This window comes from Eretmochelys imbricata, chromosome 26, assembly GCF_965152235.1.
Source record: "Eretmochelys imbricata isolate rEreImb1 chromosome 26, rEreImb1.hap1, whole genome shotgun sequence".
Classification (NCBI taxonomy): Eukaryota; Metazoa; Chordata; order Testudines; family Cheloniidae; genus Eretmochelys; species Eretmochelys imbricata.
This window is the reverse complement of record NC_135597.1, coordinates 8,026,467-8,044,607: the sequence shown is the minus strand read 5'-3', so window position 1 is coordinate 8,044,607 and position 18,141 is coordinate 8,026,467.

Genomic DNA, 18,141 nt, shown 5'->3' with positions numbered 1-18,141 from the left:
CCAGTCCAGTGCCTTAACCATAAGACCATCTGCTCTCTCTTTTCTCCCCATCCCCTTTTGTGGCTCTCCCTGTTTATAACCAGGTAATCTCCAGGAGGACCTGCCTCAGAGTTATATATTACTTTGTGCTTGATAAAAGAAAAGGAGTACTTGTGGCACCTTAGAGACTAGCCAATTTATTTGAGCATAAGCTTTCGTGAGCTACAGCTCACTTCATCGGATGCATCGGATGCATGTAGCTCATGAAAGCTTATGCTCAAATAAATTGGTTAGTCTCTAAGGTGCCACAAGTACTCCTTTTTTTTTTTGCAAATACAGACTAACACGGCTGTTATTCTGAAACCTGTCTTTGTGCTTGATAGTTACTGCAGTTTAATTTCACATCTGTCAGTAAGGAGGGGGGCAACCCTAGATCGAGGTACCCTTAAATCCCATTCAAGAGGGTTGTAAGGGGATTGCCACTCACCCCTGGTGCACCTCCTTGCATCTAGGTCTGGGAAGGTACCTCCCTCGCTGCTCGTTGCTCACTCTGCAATGGTCTTTCTTCTGGTAACTTGGCCCTCTGGCCAGGTCATCATTTAGTCCACCTCTTCTGGGGTTACAAAGTCCAACAGAACAACTCCAGGCAGCATTCAGCCCCCCTGCTCAGGACTCTGTCCCATTACCCGTGGCTGGTACGTGAAACCAGGCCCATCACGACTCCAGGTTCCAGCCCAGGGATCCTCTAACCACAGTCCAGGTCCTCAGTCCCCATCCCTTTGCCATTTCCCTGGGCTCCTTCCTACCAAGCCTCTCTATAATCTCTTCCTGGATTCTAGGTTTACTACAGGATACTCTACTCCCCACGGCTACTTCATCCCCTTTAGCTCATCAAAATATACAAAGTAAATATCCTTAAATCAAACTCTAATAAGCTGTCAAGGAGCACTTTTCTTCACCTATCTGTATATTTCAGTTACTGATAGAAATATATTTTTGTCAGTTTGTGTGTACAGTGAAATCGACATTTACCGATGAAAGTCTGTTGCTTCCAAGACGAAATGGTCTGAAACCGGGTCCTTTCATTTCTGGAGTTATTGAGCCAGATCCTCAACTGGTGTAAATCAGTGTAGCTCCATTGGCCCTGCATCCTTAATGCTTTTATAAAGCATTTTATAGGATGCTTTTATAAAGTTGGGAAAGGGGTGGAATCAAACTCAAGAGTAGAGCGATATAAGGTGAAACAAATGAGACATCGTCTAACTCCATTCCCCATCTACCTTGAAGAAAAAACACCAGTGTCTCTTTTCCCTCCTTCTCCCTTGATGTCCTACAGTTGTAGACTTTACTGGATCTTCCATGTAGAAGTGACCTATTCTATGCTCAGGAATGCCAGAAAGGAAAAAGAAAAAGAGAACAGGATTTTTAATTCCACCATAATCTATTCAACTGGGTTTCTTGCAAACACTTCATTTCAGGGACCACGCAGACCAGAGCCAGGAAAATCCAACTAAATATGGACACTTAAAAAAACAACATCAAAATAAAGATAATCTGCAAAACCCATACAGCATATCAATCACTAGGAAGTTGACCACTCTGTAGTTTAAGGTTAGGAAGTAATATAAATTAAACCATTTGTCATTCCCAGTTGCCTGAAATGAGGAAACAGCCAATTTTCCTCCCATTAGACGACGTTCTCACGTGGGCTGCTGGCTACAGACCACTTTTGAAAATCTGGTCCGTAATTTCTCTGAGAGAAAGCATCCAAGACCTACAAAGAAAGGTGAGTTCTCACCAGAAGGTAGCCTGAGCACAAATCCTAGTGAAGACAAGCCAATATGAGTTTTAGCTAGAGTTAGCAGGTTGAGTTAGGATACATCTTCTCTGCAGAGTTCAACTGAGCTCTTACTTCGGTGTTGCTCCAACCCAGCTCCTGTCAATGTACAAAACCCTCTGATCTGAATTTAGTGGTGCTTTTAGGTTAAATCCCACAAGTGCTAATAGTTCTCCAATGCCTTCCCCCAATTCCCCCCATGTGACTAGAAGGACAGACAACTCGTCACTGGGAAAGAACTTTAGAGCAGCTCAGCTCACTGCAGCACAGAGAATTATGCAATATCTCCCCCCGCCCCCAAAAGCCCTAGAGAGACACACAGAGGTGACTGCAGTGCCAGTGAGGACACAGTTATGTGCTAAAATAACCCAGGTGCTCAGACCTGAATGTAGATCACATGAGTTCGCTCAGCCGTGAAGACATAGCCATAGTGCACTCTGGTGTTTAACTTGCGCTGCTAACTCATGTTAAAACTACGCCTGCCTCGTCTTCACTAGAATTTGAACTCAAGTTAAGAACACACCTTTTTTGTCACGAAAACAAGGCCTAAATGACTTTGGAGACTAAATCCCACTGACTAAATCCCTACCCTCTCTGGCTCTGTTCTCCAGCTGTCAAACGAGGATAAAATCTTCCTCGTTACGCCCCCTCCCTCCACCCACCCACCCACACACTTTGTTTGTTTGTCTTGTCCATTTAAAATGCAACCTCCTCAGGACAGGCACTCTCTCACTCTCCGTGTGCCCAGCACTCAGTCCAATGGGGCCCTGATCTTGGTTGGGGCAGCTAGGTACTATTGTAATACAAATAACGATAGGTAAGATCGTCTAGTAGGGAGCAACGTTTCCTGCAGTGCTGCACATTGAGACTTTCGAGCAGGGTGACTTGGGCCATTCAAGGTGGGGGGGGGCTTGTTTTCATCCCTTCTGATGCAATTTGTTTTCAGTTCTCTGTGCTTGTCCCTGGTTAATGAGTTTTTAGTGCACTGACCCCTACTTAATACACTGGTTCAAAAAATGAGAATAATTAATCAATTATCGGAGAGGGGCCGGCTCGCTATCATTCTCACGTACTGATCATCCTCACCGCCATGAAACGTCCCTTTTTGGATGATCAGTCCCTTAGCACAATGAGAGACCTTCCTGCTCTGCAGCCTTTGCAGCCTGGATGGTATAATATGGCCACAGGCCAGGCTTTGTCCCTTTTGTGCTTGGCTCACTTCCAATGACACTGTTTCCTGTTGGAAAATACTTCCCCCACCCCATCCATGTTAAATGACCACTGCTGTTAACAGGCAATCCTTTGTGAAGCACGCTTTATGTTTTTGCTCCTCAATAAAGGCTAATTCTGTATTACCAAAGGAGTTTATGAATCCCTCAAACTGTGCAGTTTATAAACATCTTAATTCTCTTGCTGCAGCTGGCTTGGTATTAATGTTTTAATTGCAAACTACTATATGTCTGTCAGTAGCATCTAGATGCTGCCATGGGTCCCATTGTGCTAGCTCCTATGCAACACACAGTATGAGACTCCTTGCCCCAGAGAGCTCACTGTCTAAATAGAAGGGGGAGCGGGGGGTGGGGGGAGGAATGACAGAGAGATTAAATGACATGCCCAATGTCACACAGAAAGTCAGTGGCACAGTCAGGAATAGAACCCTGGTCTTCTCAGTCTCGGTCCAGTGCCCTATCCACTGGGAAACACTGCGTCTCTGGTAACTGCACCTTTGCCCAAGTCCCTATGGACTATTTAAAGATAATAATCCCATATTGCAAATCATGTCTAGTTTGTCTTAATAAATAACATGATTACTGGAGAAGGTCAAGAAGCCCTTGCTCAATTTTTATTTGGCTCTTACTCGGACAAATTCCTCCTGCGTTCACTGAACTCTGAAGAGGCTGAGTCCCTGCCAGGATGTGGCCCACTGAAATCACAATAGCCATTGCCTGCCACCCTTATTGAACCTCCTTGTACCTTAATTTCCCCGTGTACACAATGGGGCTAAAGATACTTAAGGACATCAGTAAAGCCCTTTGAGATTTGCAGGTGAATAGGGCTCTGTAACTGGCCAAGTGTTGTTATTTAACATATAGGGATAATAGCGGTCTCTATTCCTAAAACCACCCAAATGAATTTACTGATGCTCAGGGGGGAAGCTTGCAAGTATGGGAGCTGTGCTATGCAAAGGAAAAATACTCTTCCAACTTAATGATTTCCTCGCTTCATAGCTGTAGAGTTAAAATCAGGAATCAGAAGCAGCCCTTTGAAAAGGTGAATATCCCTCACACTCACCCATAATATTTTAAAGACTTTTTGGAGCCCAGACTGCTTCGCCATCTGCTAACGTGTCAGGCCCAGATCTGCAAAGGTACTTCCATGCCTAACTCAATCTGGGCCCCAGCGAATAAAGAACCAGGGGTATTTTTGATTTGCCTTTTGCCGTGATGGATTTTTTTTTTTTAAAAAGGCAAGACCAACAAACATTAAAGGCTCTTCTGAGGCTGGATACAAAATAGGGCTTCTGTGTAGCAGCCTCCCTTAAAAATCAACAATAAAGCTTTTGGTGGAGATTCTCCATAGAGCCTAAGGGAGTTAGACACTCAATTCATGGAGTCATCGATTTTAAAGCCAGGAGAGAGACCATTACGTCATCTAATCTGACCTCATGTAGAACACAGTCCACAAAATTCCACCCCCTTACCTCTGTATTTAGCCCAAAAATCTCCTAGAGCACAACTGTAAACACATGTAGTGGGAGACGGGCACCTCACAACTCCCTTCAGCTCCTCTGCAGTTCCCAGCCTTGCTTTAGGCAAGGGAGTGCATGACAGAAAGCTCAGGCTCGAGCGAACAGGCATCAGCTGCCCAGATGGGCTGATCTACTCCGACGCTTACAAAATATTGGGGCTGACAGGGAGGTTGCATGGCTGGAGGGCAGCAACTTCCTGCTACGGTTTTTACTGCTGCTGCCATCCCTGAACTGCTGAAGCCAGCCGGCTAATCCTAGGAATAATAAACTGGGAGCAACCCAAAGCTAAACCATGCTGTAGTAAACAATTCTCCTATGGGCTCTGGCGTGAAAGTGAGGGCATGATGTAAGAACCTCAGCAGATAGACACCCATACCTATGTCACAGTGCAAGATTTTCAAAAGTGACTTGTGAGGGTGGGGTCCCAACATGAGACGCCTTAAAAAGGGCCTGGGCTTTCGGCCTCAGGGCTCGTGCACCTGTTGCAGTCCTTGGGCTCTTTAAGATTGGGAGCTGTAGCTGAAAAGTCACACGCTTGCTCCCTTTCCTGTGCCCTACAGGAGACTGTGTATAAAGCTTCCTAGTAACGTTTGTGTCTATCCCATTTATACTCAACATTATGAACATATATAATCTATATGACATGTGCTTCATTTTCTGCCTGTGTGTTTTTTTCTTCAAACCTTTTTTTATCACTAGAATACCACCAACAAAAAACCAAAACAAAAAACAAACCCAAAAAACCCAACCAACCAAACTGAACAAAGAACACAAGTTACAGGTTATTTAACGAAAAGGAGTGCTTGTGGCACCTTAGAGACTAACAAATTTATTTAGTCTCTAAGGTCCCACAAGTCCTCCTTTTCTTTTTGTGAATACAGACTAATACGGCTGTTACTCTGAAACAGGTTATTTAACATCTTTCTGTCAAGGGTCCCTTCCCAGTCATCTGGGGTTGGAGGCGTGAAGAGCACAGTCCAAAGGAAGGGCTCACAAGCCATCTGCAATGCAAAGCCAGCTCTGGGGAGAGGGGAACACTGATTTTAAAAAAGGGTTTGGTTTTGCCCGCTGTAGAGTCACCAAAAAAGGTCCAGTCTTAGGTAGGGGAGCAAACAGGAGAGACCCCTTGGTCAGTGAAGGGGCTTTCTGCATCTGTCAGGCAGCTGCCTGTGAAACCCTGGAAACAAGGACTAGACAGGACCCTGAAGGGTGGTGAGATGGATCCGGTGGCTTTCTCGTGTTATCTTGAGTCTCTGTTGATAAGGAAAGCCCTGTGAAATTAGCTGGAGCTGAGCAGTTGCTTGGAGTGTGATTTCACGTTGCCCAGCTGGTGCATCAGCTCACAGGGCCTGATTTTCAGATAGTGCTGAGCATCCGTCCTCTGACAATCAGGCCCATTTAGTGAGTCCCAAAGGGGACACTCAAAATCACTCCTCACTTCTGAAAACCTCGGCCTTAATAAAGGGGTCAATAGAAACGACTCGGAATAGACAATGTAATAAAAATGGTCGCCTTTCTAGAGCAGGGATCATTCTCTATTCAATCCTATGGAATGGTTTTAAAAATAACCCACAGAAAGATCCTTTTTGATTAAATTGCAGACAACTTCTCCATCAGGGTCATGAAGATAGATACTGTTCTGACTGCAGCACTTTAAAAGCAGCAAACCTCATTGAAATCCAGGAAACTCCTCTCTGTGTCCCTTGCAGGCGGGGGCGGGGGGAGAAGAGAGCACTGACAATGCGGATGTTTACCAGGGGATTTCAGGGGGGCTGGGAGCTACAGCGCTGCTTTTCCTTTGTGACATACAGGCATGTCCTTTGCTTGTTAGGCAAACCAACAGAGAAAGAGACGTTACCGTGTTTAAAAGCTATCGAAGAAACAGGCTGGGAGAAAAAAGGAACCTGACCCGCATCGATGAATAGGGAGGAAACCTGCCTGCAAATATACTGTTGTCATGCCAGCCATTCCCGCTACCAAGAAACCAGCTGTCTGCTAGCAACGACCCCACCCACTGCAGACGGCTTTCTGAGTCTGCTTGGAACATTTCATCTGGTAGTCTAGACAGTTTCTAGGGAAAGTCAGCTTTCATGGGTATCTCCATACAGGCTGGCCAGTAGAATGGTACAGAATCATTTATTTATCAGGATTCTGCCTGCATTTCAGCTGGGTGTCGAGACAGCTGCTAAGGGCTCTCCCCCGCAGTCTGTGTCCTCGGCTCCAGGTATACATTCATGAGACACGCCCCATTCCCCACCCTCATCCTGTTTTTGTTAGGGAGGGAAATTTGCATCTAGGGGGAAAACAGCCGAATTAGTGTAACTACAATTCTTCTTCCTGCCCCAGGGTGCACCAGTACCGTAGGACTCAGAAACTATGGTGACAGATGCTTTAGAAAAGTATCTATGTGGGGCTAACTCCTGCTCTTCTTACTCCCATGGGTGGTCCCATTCAAATACATATGTACAACAAACCTGTGTCTTTGTTCATATGATCAGTCCCATTTCAACCTGTGCATAGGTCAAATCTTGCTCTCCTTAATCACACAAGTAACCACATTGAAACTAGTGTATAGGCCAAACTCTGGCTTTCTTATTCACTAGTAGTCCTATAGATCAAAGGCAAGATAATCAATTAGGAGGAGTTAATATAACTCAGTTTCATATTTAGGTCGACCTTGATGAATTGAATTGCTACAGCCAGCATCTGTCTCCTCTCTCAAACCTCAAAACCCATGCATTCCTCACATCAAAATAACTATTCCATTCAGAGATTATTTTTCCCTTCCCCCTGAGCTTTTCTGTTTTGGTTTGTATTTCCTTTGATTATCAGAATAGGCAAGTGGCAGGAAAGAATGGACTTCACAGGAATATTTTCCGCACGGCTTTACTCCTCAGACATGAGCATTCTAAAAGCCACCGCCAACTCACAAACCCACCAGTTCAGTTCACTTCACATTGGCCAACAACAACCTGGAGGTGAAAGACTCCATATCCTGTTTTTAAAAAAATCCCCATCCCTTCCCTTCTTCCTCTTTTTTTGAACCTTCATCTAATAGTTCCTTTCTTACTTTTTTGAAATTTCAGAATTCCACCCAGCTCTACTCCAAAGCCTGTGCCAGGTGTTGAACCTCCGTGGAGTGCTACGCAGGACAAAGATGCTCTGATGGACGAAAGTTGCAAAGTGAGAAACCTGGTTACCTTAATTTAGTTTAAAAATGGAGACTTTGAACTTGGATTATTTTTCTGAGGAAGTTATAGCTTTACAAGGGAGGGGACGTTCGAGAAATTCTTTGTGAATCCAGCAAACTAATTATTTCACAGTGTATGCACATGGGGTAAGACGGAACCTATGTGAGATGCTAAAAGTTGCCGAGGATAGAAGGCAATTGAGAGCTTTTCAGGGGCAGGAAATGTACCCTTCTTCTGAAGGCATCATACACGTTTACAGCATTATCTTAGGGATTCTTATTAACAAGCTGCCGTACTGGACACCTGCTAGACTAATTACATCTCAGCATGTCTGAAGACAAGAGCTGTGCTGGGAGCATCAGCGGACAGAGCTGCACTGAAAACAGCAGCTTCAGAATGGATAATGCGGGCTTCTGAGAGGGCTAGACTGCTCTTCAATCCCCCTTCGTGGGATCCCTTTAATAAACACAGCAGGGGTAGTCAGCATGATTGGGAGAATGGCACGCAGGACAGGAAATCAGGATTCCTAGGTGCTATTCCTCACTCTGGCCCTTATCTAAAGCCCACTGACATCAATGGAAGGACTCCCACTGATTTCAACAAGAGTTGGATCAGGCCCTCTGCTGCTAATGTGCTGTGTAACCTAGCAACTCACGGTCTCTCTACACCTCAGTCCCTCCATCCTTGAAGTGGGAGGGTCCTGATACTTCACTTTGTGAAGGGCTCTAAAACCTGCTGATAAGGCAATGGGTGAAATTCACCCTGATACAGAGAGCGGGCACAAGGCCTATGCACCATTTACCTTGCACAGAAAAGGACCTTGTGCACAGTGAATTTTACCTACCCTTCTCATCGGTATAGCTGTTAAACCACAGCAGGCTGTCTTTCATATCTTCACTCTTTACCTCATAATCCATAGTACGGGCCTGAATTTAGTAAGCATCCACAACCCCCAGACTAAGAGAATTCCAAACCCAAGGCACAGCACAAGATGGGCTTTACCCTGACAGCCCAGCCTCCTTGGAGTAGCAATGGGACAGGGCCCTTTCCCTTCGCAGGGGCGGCAACATAGGGCCTCTCTCTGCTTAGGAGTGGCAGCAGAGGCTCCCCACCCACTCAGAAGCACTAGAGATGGCAGCAGTAGGGGCTCCCCATTGCTTATCCTAGCAGCCAGGCTGTGGCTACTTGGGTGGGGGGGCCTCCTGCCAGACAGATCCCTCTGCAGGATCTCCAGACCTGTGGGCTGGGAGTTAACACTCCATTGAGATGCATGGGACCGTTCACCCATCTGAGAGCTATTGTTTCAGGTGGCCTGCAGATGCAGACAGACATCACTGCATCATTTATACTCAGGTCACTTTTCAAGCTTTTCTTCCTGGCCATAAGGGCTAGAAACTTTTTTTTTTTTTTTTAAAAGGAAAGCTGGATTCTGATGTACTCACACAATTCCAGGATAGGAGCCTATAGTGCTCATACCTAAATCCAGCCCTATCCCCATTGAAGCCGAAGGAATAGTGAGTGTTTGATGCCTCTCAGGATTTGACCATTTAGGAGGTTTAAATTATTCTCTCTGCCCAGCTTTCTAATCTCACTGCCTAACCTCTAGGGATCATCGTTAAGTTTCTAGCTCACTGGCCCACTGCATTAGATAGAAGTATTTGCAGCCTGTCAGCAATGTTTTCATCTTTCTCCATAGGAGGTCCAGAGAAGTTGTAAGATAATCACCAGTCATCCAGAGGAACGCAGGTTTCCTTGCTGCATAAAGAAACGAGGGAACAGATTAGGGAGACAAAATTTTTGTTTCACAGATTATACCAAATCTTTCTTGAACTGGAAGAGTTGGTCTTCCAGCTCTGCGACATCTATGTCCTAGGCATGTCTAACAGATGTGTGATATTGTATTTGGGCAGGTTTCAGAGTAGCAGTCGTGTTAGTCTGTATTCGCAAAAAGAAAAGGAGTACTTGTGGCACCTTAGAGACTAACCAATTTATTTAAGCATAAGCTTTCGTGAGCTACAGCTCACTTCATCGGATGTTTGGGCAGTGCTGTTTGTATAATTTAGGGCTCAGTCCTCCAACTTGTTCCATACAGACTGACACCTGCACCCAAGCAGATGCCCACTGCTTTCATTTGGGGCTCCAGGCAGGTACCAGGGCATCCACACAGAACAAGTTGCAGGATTGGGGCCTTAGACTATAAGCTCCCTAGACCATGACCCATGCGTTCTTCTCAGTTTGGTACACACTGAGCCTAGGGAATAACACAGCATTAATAGAAGACTAACTCCTGAGCTGGGTCCTTGTACCACACTCACGATCATAGCCAGCATGCTGGAAAGAAGCACCTTCTTAAAACTTACCGCAGCGTGGACACCTCTCCACTGAACCGATACCACCAGCTTGCTTCACATGGGCTGCGAAGTGTCAGATGTTCAGTTTTGAAGGGTATGTCTATACAGCCGCTGAGAAGTGGAAATCCCAGCTCGGGTAATTATACACATGCTAGCTCTGACTGAGCTAGTCTGCTAAAAACAGCAGCATGATGGAGGCAGCACTGGCAGCGTTACGGGCTTGCTGTTAAGTACATACCGAGGACCTCAGATGGGAGTGGACTCAGGCAGCTAGCAGAGACAAGCCTCAAAAACCTTGATGGGAGCAGCTGCAACTCCACCCAATTCAGTGCAGGTTTGAGTCTCTTGGGACTCTTCTAAACAGAAAGGATGAGCCAGATTTTCAGCTGGCGTAAATCAGCACAAATGCTATAGACTTCCATGGAGCTCCAGGGATTCATGCCAGCTGGCACAGAACTAGCAAATATGAAATCAATTATTGGAGATCCTCAGACAAAAAGGACCACAGAAATACTGTTTTTAAAACCAACATTCATTAACATCCCTCTGAAGTAGGCACGGACATGCACAAGTCCATGGGGCTGGATGCGTTGCATCCGAGAGTGCTAAAGGAGGTGGCGGATGCGACTGCAGAGCCATTGGCCATTATCTTTGAAAACTCATGGCGATCCGGGGAAGTCCCGGATGACTGGAAAAAGCCTAATGTAGTGCCCATCTTTTAAAAAGGGAAGGAGGATGATCCTGGGAACTACAGGCCAGTCAGCCTCACCTCAGTCCCTGGAAAAATCATGGAGCAGGTCCTCAAGGAATCAATTCTGAAGCACTTAGAGGAGAGGAAAGTGATCAGGAACAGTCAGCATGGATTCACCAAGGGCAAGTCATGCCTGACTAATCTAATTGCCTTCTATGACGAGATAACTGGCTCTGTGGATGAGGGGAAAGCGGTGGACGTGTTGTTCCTTGACCTTAGCAAAGCTTTTGACACGGTCTCCCACGGTATTCTTGTCAGCAAGTTAAAGAAGTATGGGCTGGATGGATGCACTACAAGGTGGGTAGAAAGTTGGCTAGATTGTCGGGCTCAGTGGGTAGTGATCAATGGCTCCATGTCTAGTTGGCAGCTGGTATCAAGTGGAGTGCCTCAGGGGTAGGTCCTGGGGCCGGTTTTGTTCAATATCTTCATAAATGATCTGGAGGATGGCGTGGACTGCACCCTCAGCAAGTTTGCAGATGACACTAAACTGGGAGGAGAGGTAGATATGCTGGAGGGTAGGGATAGGATACAGAGGGACCTAGACAAATTGGAGGATTGGACCAAAAGAAATCTGATGAGGTTCAACAAGGACAGGTGCAGATCCTGCACTTAGGACGGAAGAATCCCATGCACCGCTAAAGACTAGGGACCGAATGGCTCGGCAGCAGTTCTGCAGAAAAGGACCTAGGGGTCACAGTGGACGAGAAGCTGGATATGAGTCAACAGTGTGCCCTTGTTGCCAAGAAGGCCAATGGCATTTTGGGATGTATACGTAGGGGCATTGCCAGCAGATCGAGGGACGTGATCGTTCCCCTCTATTGGACATTGGTGAGGCCTCATCTGGAGTACTGTGTCCAGTTTTGGGCCCTACTTCTTGTAGAAGGATATGGAAAAATTGGAAACAGTCCAGCGGAGGGCAACAAAAATGATTAGGGGACTGGAACACATGATTTATGAGGAGAGGCTGAGGGAACTGGGGATGTTTAGTCTACAGAAGAGAAGAACGAGGGGGGATTTGATAGCTGCTTTCAACTACCTGAAAGGGGGGTCCAAAGAGGATGGCTCTAGACTGTTCTCAGTGGTAGCAGATGAAAGAACAAGGAGTAATGGTCTCAAGTTGCAGTGGGGGAGATTTAGGTTGGATATTAGGAAAAACTTTTTCACTAGGAGGGTGGTGAAACACTGGAATGCGTTACCTAGGGAGGTGGTAGAATCTTCTTCCTTAGAAGTTTTTAAGGTCAGGCTTGACAAAGCCCTGACCTGGGATGATTTAATTGGGGATTGGTCCTGCTTTGAGCAGGGGGTTGGACTAGATGACCTCCTGAGGTCCCTTCCAACCCTGATCTTCTATGATTCTATGATCCCCATTTTATAGATGGGGAAACTGAGTCACATAGCTAGGGTAACTTTCCCAAGGTGATGCAGCGAGTCAGTATCAGAATAAGAACCCTGTTCCCCTGACTCCTAGTCCTAATCCACACCGCTGCCCCAAGAGAAAAACCCTTAAACGGACTCAGTAGAAAATAAGCTCAAGGTAAAACAATACATAAAAGCTAATATGCCAAACTCAGCAATGACAAAGAGGGCATGGTAAATTGGTCAGAAGAGGGTGTAAGCAATAGAGTGGCATAACTTGCACTGATTTGGTTTTCAGTGGGTGTGCAAAACATGTAATTTGCATGCTGAGCTGGGTGTGTGCAACAGGAACAGCAACTAATCTCTTTGGGACAGGGACTGTGTCTTCCTATACAGCACCTAACATAGCGAGGCCCTTATGGGGATAAAACGCCAAGGTGAGTGGGGGTGAGGGGAATTTCTACTTTGTTGTACTTAAGTTAGTTTTTCATGCTTCTCTTCTTGTACACCCATAAAGTTGCAGTTATTTTGCACTCCTACACTGGTGCATGCCATACACTCATGCCCACCTAAACAAAATGGGCAATCTACACCACCACTGAAATTTGGCCCTGAAACTTTCCCAAGACGGACATGCCCATACACCAGGCCTGAGTTTGGCTCCATGCATTTAACAAAGTGAAGATGTCTGAGAGCAGCCTGCCTGCATTCTGCAGCAGCCAGTCACTCACACCATGCAAAGCTCGGAAATTTAATAGCCTCCCAGCCACTTGCTCCTAATTTTACTTTCGCTTTGACTCGCCTCCACTCTTAAATAGAGCAGTGACTTCTAGCGGACTCTCGCCTTTCAGCAGGAAATGGGACCGATGACGTTTCAGCACCAATCTCGCTCTCATTTCTGCTGAGAGAGAAAAGCCGGGGCCTGAAAAGTGCCAGAACACAGTCGTGAATAAGCTTGCCTGGGTGACATCACTTGTCATGCCACTGCGATCCCAGCCAATTGGGTATGTTTTCTCTCACGGAAACCCTTGTTTCCCCCCTCACAAGGGAACCTATTGCGAAATAGTACCCGTGAAGGGCAAGGGTTAACTCCCTGGTTGTTGCTGTTAATCCCCCGCCCCTGCCTCACCGGCTGTCTGGGTTTGTGGAGCAAGAACTTCCTTTCAGTTCTGCACATCCATGTTTTTGTTCAGCGCTGTTTTTAGAGGAAAGAACAACTCCCTGCTGCGAATCCTTTAGAGTGCCTTAAAATGATAATACCATGCAGACCGACATCTTTGTATTGCCAGAGCATCTTCAATCCCAAGCAAAGGCAGTTAAATTCTGTGACACCCCTCTAGAGATAAGCAAATAGTACATCTGACCTAGATGGGGAGAGCACAATAGAGAATCTACACTGGGGCATACCCTGCTTATATCCATCATGTAACTGGGCCAAACTGTGACTTGCACTGCAGCAGCTTACCCCAGGATCAAGCAGGAACAGGATGCACTATTGCAAACTGCGGCGTACAGTGGCTTACCCTATCTACCCCAGGGAGCACCTGGCCATGGCCGTCTGAAATACCCAACACAGACAAGGCCTCAGTGACTTGTAACAAATTCAAATGTGAAGACAGTGACAGAGGCGAAACAGAACCCTGACCGTCTGCTCTAACAATCAGACAACGCTCCCTCAAAGAGAAATCTGGAATTGTCAGTAAATTTCATCTTGAAAGAAAAACAGAAGGTGGTCCCGAGTAGATTGAAAGCAGTTTTTGCTTGCTCATCTGAGTGGGAAAAAACAGTGTAGCTGTCTGGGAATTCAAAAGCAGGTTATAGGTCATATTACCAAAGCCTGGGCTCTCCTGTTGTATAGCCACAATTTGTGTGCCCATAATTCTGCCTATGATTCAGGCCATTTAGAATCGAAGTAGATAGATAGATACCAATTTTCACAACACACTCACCACAATAGTATCTGAATATGACTCCACTTGCAAATCAGGCAACTTAGAACATAAATCACAGGTCCCACAAGGAAAGCCCAGTAAAGGCCAGGTCGCGCCTGTCGAAATCAATGGCAAAATTCCCATCAGCTCCAGATTTTGCCCTAAATAGTATTTACTGATTCTAAATTAAAGACTCAGGAATGGTGCTAGCATGGGAAATAGCCGTGCCAGCTTCTTCCGCATGGCAATGTGCCCTCAACACTGTGCTGGAGGGACCACCTTGCCAGGATGAAAAAGGACAGTTCTCCACGCTCCATTCAGTCTGCTGCCTTTTTGGCAAGACTTTTGACTACGGATGCAAATTACAGCAGGGAGTTTAATATTGTGGACCTCTGTGCACGATGAAATCCACCAGCCTGCCATCAGCCAATTATCCCTTTCTGTCTGTGGCCTATGGAACCGAAGACTTGCAGGTAAAAGGATGCTTTATCCTTACCACCAGTCCCCCAAACTATCCTTTCCACCACCTATATTTCTTCTCCGTCCCATCCCCCGAAACCAGCTAATGGGGAAAAACCTGACACTCCATGTTTTTGTCAGCTCTGTTTTTAATTTTACATAAAAACGGAGTTGTGGCTTTTTTATCCAACACGCCCTCCCGCACAGGAAATGTGAGCTCAGAAATCTCTTCTACATGCTCCAGGGAGCGAAGCTGAGGTGGAATAAGCAGGATGGTCAGAATCTAATCTTGGTTTAACTGATTTATGAAGTCTGAAGCACTGTCCTCCCTACAGACCTGCTCCCTTCTGCTCTGCCGCTTCCTATGACCTCGAAATGCGATGATGCCTCTTAAACACACCTGTTTTGGGCTTTGCATAATCCAATACAATGGATCAGGTACAAATTATACAGGTGGCACCAGAAGAGTGCGTGGCTCTGTACAAAGGTTCACAGAAGCCATAGGAAACAGCACCATATGTGCCCCCAAGAACTGCTGTCCTCAAGGAATGAGTGCGTACTGTAAAGTTCAATACAGTACAGAACAGTGGTGTGTGGTCCCGCTACACAGAATCGGTGGATCTTCTGGAGGAGGGCACTTGCCAGACATTAATTAAGAGGCTATTCCAAGCATGAGACGATGCACAAAGACAGGAGCGGCTGAAGGAAACAAAGGGAGCAGTCAGGAGGGAAGACGGGGCAGCGCATAGAGAACACAAGGGCATGCAGGAAAGATGAGGGCAGTTACGTACGCAGTGGCAGAAGTGCTTAGGAGAGCGTTCAAGGAGAGGATGAGGGCTTTGAACTGGATGAAGGGAGCGGAAGCCAGCAACAAGACTCAATAAATGGGAGATAAAGAAGCAGAGGTATGATCCTGCGTTCTTTGGGCCAGATACTCAGCTGATGGACTTCAGTGTTGCGTTATTCATCGCAAAGGATTTATGAAGTTTTATTCCAGCTGCTGCTGTGGCTCATTGACTTTAACGGGAGCAGGATCAAAACCCAGGAGAGAAAGATGGTAATTGTGGCATATAGTGCTTGGCCTGCCAAACTTCCATTTTATATCCTATACAGTCCAGCTTTGGTGAAACTTGTTAATGACTTTTACAAAAATGGTCGGAAACATTCTTTTGTTTTCCAAGCAGCAGAGCAGAAAGCACCAACATTTAAGACTTGAAGAACTACTTGAAATTTATAACTGCTATTTTTCTACAAATTCTCACAAAAAGGAGGGAAGGAAGGAAATCTTCTTTATCAGAGATTTTCAAAGGAGTGCAAGAGAGTTAAATGCCAAACTCCCATGGACATTCAGTGGGAGTTGGGTTACTAAATCACTTGGGTTCCTTTGGTAATTCAGCTGTGGGAGCAGAGAGTGGGTAGAGGCAGTGGGCATAGGAATCAACGCTTGCTCTGCTGGCATTAATCTTTTGTAGCTAAAAGTCTGCCTTGTTCAGAGCAATTAAATATTCTTGCTGCCTTACTCTCTTACAAATGTCCCAACTCAGATTTCATTTAACTAAAACAAGATATCATCCTGGGTACTGATAAGTTGTTGTATTATGAGATCGGTAACATGAAGTCCTGCCGTGTAGCTGGGAGTATGACCTGCCCCCAAAAGCAGTAACATTTGAAATACTTCAAAGAGAACTTGTTTTATATTAAAGATCTATATAGTTTGCTGGGTCACAGTCTAGGAGTACCGCAGGGGAAGAATATTCCTGTAGTCGAGGCCTCTTCAATCTAGCAGACAAAAGCATAACAAGGGTCAATGGCTGGAAGCAGAAGTCTGAAATAAGCTACACTCAAAGTTCAATTTTTTAGCGGGGGGAGGGGTGGTAACTAGCTATTGGAATAACTTACCAAGGGCCATGGTAGAGTCTCCATCAGCTAAAGGCTTCATGTCAAGACTATGTGTCTTTCTAAAAGATATGCTCTATTTTAACCAGAAGTTACGGATTTGAAGAAATTACTAGTTGAAATTCTGTGGTCTGTGTTATGAAAGAGGACAGAAATTATTTTAATGGCCCCTTCTGGCCTTAATCTATTAATCTACTTGTATATAGCAAGGGCATGCAAAATTGATCTGCATTGCAACTTGAGATTTGTCACCAGAAATCCCACAATCTGCAGAAACAGACTTTTTTTGCTCATGCTACCGGTTGATATCAAAGAAGTGTTATTGTTTAAAATGGAAAATGCAAGTTTCCACACTGCTCACTCTTCTGTCTGCACTTCAGGGTTAACAGCTAAGTTTACTTTGCTTAATGGAGAACCTCCCTCCCTCCCCGGAACATCAAGAGTAATCACACTTTAGTGCTGCAAGGAGAAGTTGGCTGAGTCAGCTGCTCTTGGCCAAGTCAAAATGCAGTGCAGGACACAGATACTTGTTTAATCAACTGGAAGTAAATTGAGCTTTGTCTTTTTCTTGTGGACGGCTGCTGTATATACCCAACATGCGATTTTCAAGCGCAGTCTAAGGTTGTAGGTTCCCTTTGAAATCTCACATCTATATGCGCATGTGTGGTGGTGGCAAGAACCATGAACCATACAGCATAACACCAGCGCAAAACCGTCATTTAATATCCTCTTCAAGTCCCCAATTCAGCAAGGGACTTAAGCAAACAATGTACTAAGTACAAGAGTAGTCCCTCTGAAATCATCCACTGCTTAAAATACTTTGGGTGAAATATTGGCCACACTGAAGGTAAAACTCCCATTGACTTCAATAGGGCGAAGATGTCATCATTTAGATATGAAGTGCTTGAACTTCACATTGGAGGATTTTACCTCTCAAACTATCGTATTCTAAATGTAATGGTAGTATTTTCTGTTTTTAGTTTCAGAGTAACAGCCGTGTTAGTCTGTATTCGCAAGAAGGAAAGGAGTACTTGTGGCACCTGAGAGACTAACCAATTTATTTGAGCAGAAGTGAGCTGTAGCTCACGAAAGCTTATGCTCAAATAAATTGGTTAGTCTCTAAGGTGCCACAAGTACTCCTTTTCTTTCTGTTTTTAGGCTTACCCACATAGTTTAAAATAAACCAAAATACTAGACACGATGGTAGGCTCTGTATTCCTATGGAAATTGCCCAAACCAGGTGCTTGTTCAGATTGAAAGAGAATTTGAAACACCCTCCATCAGCAAAGAAATCCACAGTTCATAACCTGTCAAGTAAAACAAAATTTATCAAATAAAATCAAAGCCACCATTTGAATACTTTAGCTGGTATATATTCCCTCCTGTCATTAAAATGAGCCAACTTTGTTGGACCGCATAGGAATGGAGTTATGGGAGAACTCTGTATACAAAGAATTTTACTGGCAATTTCAATCCACTTGGAACTTTCACAGAAGGGAAATTTACTCAAGATTTACCTTATTTTTCTGTTTTCTTTTCCAATCTTGACACGACACAAAGTGTGTGCACTGTATGCATATAGCTATGTACAAACAGAACCATCAAGCTAATGAAATGTGTGATTAAAACTTTTCTGCAGTC